Raw genomic sequence first — 8428 nt, 5'->3', positions numbered from 1 at the left:
CAAATAAAAAATAAAGAGTTTTATTCGCATGTCAGTTGTTTTTCATTCATTCATTCATTCATTCATTTTCTTTTTGGCTTAGACCCCTTTATTAATCTGGGATCGCCACAGTGGAATGAACCGCTAACTTATCCAGCACATGTTCCACGCAGTGGATGCCCTTCCAGCTGCAACCCATCACTGAGAAACATCCATACACACTCATTCACACTCATACACTACAAACAATTTAGCTTACCCAATTCACCTGAAACCCACGCAAACACGGGGAGAACATGCAAACTCTACACAAAAACGGCAACTGACCCAGCCTAGACTGGAACCAGTGACCTTCTTGCTGTGAGGTGAACTTGCTACTCACTGCGCCACTTTGCAGCCCTTAGTTGTTTTCATCACAGATATTTACTCCACCAGCATGAGAAAGCATTATTTTTCTAACATTAATAAAAAACAGGTTTGCTTAAATAAAACGATAATGAACACACAGTAGCATACCTAAGAAAAAGAAAACTTTTAAGTAATATTTCCTCTTCATTTGGCTCCCACACACCTGCACACACTGCAGCAGACTCATGTTTCCAAGGATTCCGCGTTTCCTTGATTCATATGGCATATAATTCATTCATAATTGTTTTTTTTTTGCCTTGGTCACTTCATTAATCAGGGGTCGCCAGAAGGGAATGAACTATCAACTTATCCAGCGTATGATTTACTCAACCGATGCCCTTCCAGCCACAATGCAGCACTGGAAAACACCCATTCACTCTTGCATTTGTACCCACATATACACTAAGGACAATTTTGTTTATTCAATTCACCTATACCGCATGTCTTTGGACTGTGGTGGAAACCTGAGCAACCGTAAACCCATGCCAACTCGGGGAGAACATGCAAAACTCCACAGAAAATGCCAACTGAACCAGCCGGGGCTTGAACCATTTTTGACCTTAGGTAAAATAGGTAAAAATTAGGGATTTTAAAAAATAGGTAAACATTTGTCCACTCATGCATTTATTCTGCAAACCAGATGTAAAATGTTAATTCACATGTAGAATAGAGTCTATAAATGTATGTGTCCAGTAATTTAAATAAACTAGGTTTACAGCTCAATTTCTGTCTGTGTTGGCTTTAAGAAGGGTTGAAACTGGTGTAACCCCTAAGCAGAAAGGACTATCAATTCTCTGCATACTGTATGTCAGCCAGAAGTTACTAAATCTACAAGTTTTTTTTAAGCATGGAGAAGAGAGAGTGTGTCCATTAAAATATACTACTACTTGAGATATCACAAATATTTTGATGTCTTTGACAATTCAAACATGAGCTAAAAAAACCGAGACAATCGGCTCCACAACCCAGCAGGAAAAAAACAGCTCCCCTCCTTTCCTCCATTTACATTTGAAACATCTCCCGAAACCCAGATGGTCACTAAGCCCCTTTTCACTCAACTCACACAGAATGGTCATTCCAAAATATGAGTGTTCTATATCAATCCAAGTGACTTTATCTATCATTTTTGAAAATGTTATTTGAAATGTCTCAGTGTGACTGGTACAATGGTCTCATTCCCTCAGAAGTAGACAATCAAAACAATAGATTAATAACTTCAGGCATCTTTTGAATCACTGCGAAGGGTGTGCCCGAAACTCTTCCACTATATGCAAATTTCTTTTGTTTTTTTAACACACCTCTTTCCTCGAGGCAATTCTTGGAAATAATACTTAAGGGGAAGTTTCTAAATGTTCGTCGCATTCTGTGTCACACCTGCTGCAGTGCCCTCAGATGGTCTTCAAGGGCAACAGTTTTTGTTTAGTTTTTTGGGTTTTGTATCCTAGTTATGTGATCTCTCCTTGTTTCCAGCTGTCCCTCGTTGTCCAATTAGTTCTGTCTTTATAAGCCCTGTTATGTTGTGTTTAGTATGCCTTTTGATTTTTAAAGTTCTGCCCTGCTTTATTTGTGATCTGGTTCATCGTGTTTGGGTTGTTTGTTCACTTTGTTTAGTATCCTTACTATGTTTTTGGATTCCTGTTTAGTTTTTGTTTGATTCACGCTTTTGCCTAATTTTTGTACTTCAATTTTTCATCGATTTTGGTACCTTGCCTGTCCCTTTGTAATTTTTTTGGATCTATATTGTTTGAAAATAAATGTGATTTGCTGCACTTGGATCTTTCCCTTGTTTTTGTTATACCCAGTCATGCCATTCTGTTACCCAGATCAGCCCATAACATGGAACTTCATGTTCCATCTTATGTATATTTTGGAGTCAAGTATGCATCTTTTAATCTTGGTTTTATCTTTGATAACTTGATGTTTTGTATTGAACGTTTATGAATTGACTGAATTAATTGGCATGATACACATTTACCTGACTAGAATGTCACCTCGTGGTTCAATCCCAAAGAGGGAAGAAATCACTTTCCCGAACTCTCGCACTCAATCTGCCCAATTGGTGGAATGAACTCCCTAACTGCATCAGAACGGCAGAGTCACTCGCTGTCTTCAAAAAACAACTAAAAAGTGTACTATTTAGTCTCCACTTTCCTTACTAATATGCAATTCTCTTTCTGACTCCTCCACTAACTACAAAAAAAAAAAAATTACTAATGTTGTGCTTCTTACACTTTCTTTACATACCTGAAACTTGCCTACAACGCTTATTCATTGTTGCTCTTATAGTTGTGTAAATTGCTTCCTTATCCTCATTTGTAAGTCGCTTTGGATAAAAGCGTCTGTTAAATGAAAACATATTTTACTTTCTCTGTAATTATTCATTGTAGTAGATTATGCTGTATCCTTGTTTCCGCACTTCCTGTGTTAGGTCAGTAGACGGACTAAATTAAGTGTATATGGGAAACCATGGGCTTGGCTAAACCAAAATTATTATAGAGTACAGTAGTCGGTTACATTTATAATAATGGCCCTAACCTCTGATTGGAAATGATGTCGTCTTTACTCAAGGGTGTACATCTAAGGAGGACTATTCAAAAATACTAAAGGATGAGCAAGCATGGGAGCGGCCATCTAAAAGTAGTAGTCATCTACCTCTGTTTAATATTCAAGACTGACAAGAGTGTGACCGTGAGGGACGACATCGGCCGGGGCGATCTCTCTGATCGACATAAGCACCCGAATGAACAAATGTAATAGTTACGAGTGAAGATAAAAGGTTCAAACATTTATCTAAATTATATATTGATATAATCTTCTTAATGTTTTATGATTGGAGTCAGATAAAACGAAAGATAAATATATTAATATTCTAAACTACCTCATATTCAAAATGATAAATTTAAATTTAAAGTAAATCAACATTGTGAACTGGAAAGACCGAACAGGCATTGAACCTTCATCCACCGGTGGACACCTCTATTGGACCAACTGGGTGGACCTTACACTACTAATTACAACATATTTACAAATGTGTGCAACTGTAGTGTGCTTAATTTCATTAGTTTAATAAACAATATAGAAAATCAATAACAAGCTCACTTGTTTAGTTCTGTATTTCAAATGTAAGTAAACTAAATGTTTTGGTGGGGAATCTAATTGAAAACAATATTTAAATGCTTTGTAATGCATCTGTGAAGTCTTGATCGCTGTCATTATCTGCTGCATCAGCTGAGACAGAGGGGTTGCTGTGGGTATTTAGTGGTTCAACACAGCAGCCTCTTTGGGTTAACATCTCCACAAGCTCTGTCGCATGTGTCTGCTCTGTCACAATCTTCAGGGTAAATCTGGATGGGTTGCCCGCTTCTGCACTGTAAACTGGAATAATCTCTATTTCAGCCATTTTCCTTGAAAAAAAGAGGGTGAAACATTTATTAATGTGAGAGAGAAGACTTAAGGCCTATGCCAGCACACTTGTGGTGTGACAGAAAGTGTGCAAGACAGCCCAAGGTCTGAAAGTGGTAAATGCACAAGAAGACATGATCCCATAATAGCTCACTTTATGTGCACTTGTAGACTTATAATGATCTCCATAACTGTAAGTGGTCATATTCATAATTTTAATATTCAGATCAAACCCTCTGTGTCCATTATGTGCACGTCTGCTGAGACTGCAGTAAAGTGTTGCGCATTTTATTGACACTGAGATGAGTATGTAAATTTTGTTTAACATACAACTGCTTTTTAATAATTGAACACAAACAGTTAAACAGTCAAACACAGGAAATGTATCAAGCAGACCAGAGGTCAAGATGGCAAATGTTGACATTGGGACAAGCTCATAATGTACAGCAGGGGTGCTTTTTTTCCTAAAGAGAAAATTTAAAGGTCCCATGAAATGCTTAGAAATGCAATAGTATCTGGATGCAGCAGGGCCGGAGTGGGACTCCTTTTCAGCCCTGGAGTTTCAAGCCTTAGACTGGCCCACCTCAGTTTACGACTGACTATATTAAAATAAGGTCATTTACAATTCAGTTTTTAATGACACTTTCACGTCTTTTTCAAGAAAACAGCTGCTTTAGAACTTCAAATGTTCAACAAGCTTAAAGTTTGATTTGTCTTAACAATAAAAATGAAAAAAAAAATCATTAACAACTCACAAGAGGATCGAACAGAGATTGACATCGTCATAACACAACGTGCTGACCACTGGACCACAATGGCGGTGTTACAGATGTGTGGCCGGAATGATAGTTATATCATCATTACCCTGCAGGCTGCATTTTGCTCACTGGGCTGCGAGACAATAAATAAGAAGAGCGGAGCTGCGGCAAAATAATGATTAAAAAGAGTGAGGCTATGGTCAAATAAATAAATAAATAAATAAAGTGCGACTGCTGAGAGTGCAAGCAGCTAGAAACACCGGCCCTCTTGGCCAAAAAATGGACCGGCACACCGGGAACTCTCCCGGTTCTCCCGATTGGCCAATCTGGGCCTGGGATGCAGCCATTATGATGCAAGCTGAGATTGCATCACACTGTAAAAAAAAACCCTAATTTTACAGAAAATATCCCTAATTTTTTACAGTAATTTTTTGTAATTTAAAATTATATGTAGAACTTAGTAAAATGACAAACAATCTCTCTAAATTCACAGTTTGACTTTCATTTTAGGTACTTTATCATTAAAGATAAATTACTGACATTTAGGGGTTTTTTTATACAGGGAAATTACAGTATTATTTATACAGTATTTTTTCTGTTATTTTAAATTATATTCAAAAATCCATAAAAATTACAAACAATATCTGCAAATTAACAGCTTGACTGTTATTTTATGTACTATATAAGTAATGACAAATTACAGCAATTTGTCTGTTTTTAACAATAAAATTGCTGTATTATTTACACAGTGTTTTTTCCTGTTTTTTATGAAGTACTTTTAAAATTACGTAAAATTAAAGTAATAAATTGTAATTACTTGCTCTGTAAAAAAAAAAAAAAAAATTAAAAATCTTTAAAAAAATGTCAAATGACTGGCCAAACAAAAACCATAAAATTATGGTAAAACTTCTTTGTTGAAATAAAGCGCAAAAAATAATAAATCTACAGATGTTTTCATTAAAATGTTTACAGAAAAACACTGTTATTTTACAGATATTTCCTAGATTATTATGATCAAATCCGTTCAATAAAGTTACACACTAAGTGCGCTCACATGCACCTGTTCCGGATTCCGCTGATTGTCGGAGGATCGTTATGAACTGATTACATGCACTTTAAAAGCAGCATAGACCAATTGCTTAGTCTTGTTATACTGTTACTTTAAACATTATGACGCGTTTCTCTTCTTTTGCCTTGCTTTGTTTGTTAATTGTTTACGTTGTTTGCTGCTGGGACTGACCATTTGCCTGTTATTTGACCATGACTCTGGATTCCTTGCATAATATTACATCTGTTTGCCCCTGTGTTGACTGTTGTTTGCCTGACCATCTCTGTGTAATAAACCTGCATTTGGATCTGCACTCCTTTGTCAACGTCTCCTTCACGTTACAGTTCCATTTCATTTAAGATCTGTAACTGAATCATTCCATATAACTTAAACCTCTACATGTTTTACACAAACACTATTCAATAAAATGTAACAACTGTGATTTTCAAGTTGTGAGAATTTTAATCAGTTGTATCTCGTTTGTTATTTTTTCCAAAAAAATTTTGATCCAAAATAAAACTGTTAAATTACGATCATGAGCATGTCTTGGCATTTTATTAAAGGTGTTTAATTGTAATGATTTAGGGAAAATTCTTTCAAATATCATTATTTTCTCTTGAACTTTTAGTGCAGTCATTTTATTGATGGTGTTTGATCATAATAATCTAGGAAAAGTCTGTGTTTGTAAAACTCTTAGTGTGTAAAATAACAGTGTTTTTCTGTAAACATTTTAATAAAAATATCTGTAGAATAATATTTTTTGCACTTTATTTCAACAAAGACATTTTACCGTAATTTTATGGTTTTTGTTTGGCAGCCGTAGCTGCCAGTCATTTGACCTTTTTTTTACAATTATTTTTCCTACAGTGCACTCAGCGATGCAATGTTGGACTCAATGCACTCAATGGAGTGAGTGACATCATTGTGACGGGTAGGGTAAGGGGGAGGGGTAAGTGAGCGCATTAAAAAGCATTGGATACATCTCAGATTGCACTGCACCAGGTCTGCATCCAGACCCCTCTCCAGAAATGTGCATTTTTTCCATGTTTGATCTAATCTCAACTGAAACGTGAAGCAAGGGTGGAACAAATACTACCTCATCCCCTTTGAAAAAAACAGCCAATAGCATATTGTTTTATCACAGCTCTGCCAGTAAGAGTGGTTGAGCTTAAGCCTATGAAACGTGAATCGTCTTAAAGGGGGCGGGGCATCTTAGATACTAGTAGAGAGTATTTAATTGGTCAAGATTGGATGAGAAACTGAAGTATGAAGTGACATGGACAAAACTGTTCATCCATTAAGGAGAAAGTAACAACCAGCTTTAAGTGTTCATATCAGATTTATATCTTCTAAACACAAATTTTGGCACTGTTTTGACTTTTTTATATATTAACAACTAATAATATTAATACTAAAATCTTAACTTTATTTAAATTTCATGAGATCGTCAAGTAAAGTGTTGCTACAAATGTATTCAATACACGTGAACCAGCTAAATAAGATCTTCAGGGACACGTGTGCTGCGTTCCAAACGGGATATAGGCTATCGCCCTCAAGAGCTTTTCAGAGTAAAACAATCATGGCTGATTTTGCTGCTGTTTAAGTGCCGGTCCAAACTGAAGTGCTCAAAACTGGCCACTTTGAAAAGCCCTTTGAAATAAAGAATTTTAAAGGAAACAACTGTCTGACCCTTCGGTCCATGATCCTTAGAGCATTAAATTTTTATGGGTGTCACACACTGCATTCAATTCAGAAGGAGTCATCTCTATTCTCCAAGTGCCTCAGAGGAAACCCCCAAAGGGTTTAGGACAGGCGGGGGTACTAAATCTCGGTCCTGGAGGGCCGGTGTCTAGCAGACTTTAGTTCCAACCAAAGTGTGAACTGGGTGGATCCCAGTGGGGGGACCCCTCTATTTAACACTTGATCCTGCCTGAAGGACATCAAAACAAGATGTATGGGGAGATCAGCTCTTTAATAGAAATAGCTTTCTCTGATATATCTTAAATATTAATGATTAAAAATGTAAAATATGAATATGCATATGAATATGCATTTGAACCCCCCCCCCCCCCCCCCATTACGATTCATACCATTGCGAAAGCATCATTGAACTAATCAATGCTAAGAAAAATATATCATTCAACAGTCTGAATCTGGCAATTCTAGCACCGATAGACAACTTAAGTATTTACAAAACACGTTTCTTGTAAAAAAAAAAAAAAAAAAAAGGTGTTTATATCTGCATGTAGCCTAGAAAAAGAATTAAACACAATTTGTATAGTTTGACCTACAGTAACCTCACTAGTCACTAACATCCCTCAAAACATTGCAAATATATACATTTTATTAATGAATTAGATGTAATGTAAATACATTTACCAAACTACTACTGAAAAAGGTTGACCCCATCACCCCCACCCACCATCATCAATGTATAATTCGCACATTGGTTCCAACCTTAATTCCAATTAGACACACGGAAACCAAATAAGCTCTTTCTTGGTAATCAAGCTCTTTTTTTCTAGGTATACTAACTTTTAGACAGGTGTGTTGAAGAAAGTTGGAGCTAAATTATGCATGACACCATATTTGCCATTCACTTGACCATGAGGGTGAGTAAATAGTAAAATGTATGGGACCAGAACTGAACCGACTCTTCAGGAAAATGAACGAAAACCCCTTAAGTACGGTATGAGTTTAGTGGGATATGCTCAATGGAAATGTAAATTAAAGTGAGACTGTGCAGAGTGGGTGTTTTAGTACTCTGGGGGTCTCTGTGTGATTTTTCTTCTCATATGCCAGCACACTGCAAAGATGATCAGCAACAGCAGCA

This window comes from Danio rerio, chromosome 5 (assembly GCF_049306965.1).
Source record: "Danio rerio strain Tuebingen ecotype United States chromosome 5, GRCz12tu, whole genome shotgun sequence".
In the NCBI taxonomy this organism is placed as follows: Eukaryota; Metazoa; Chordata; class Actinopteri; order Cypriniformes; family Danionidae; genus Danio; species Danio rerio.
Note: the sequence above shows the minus strand (reverse complement) of the source record.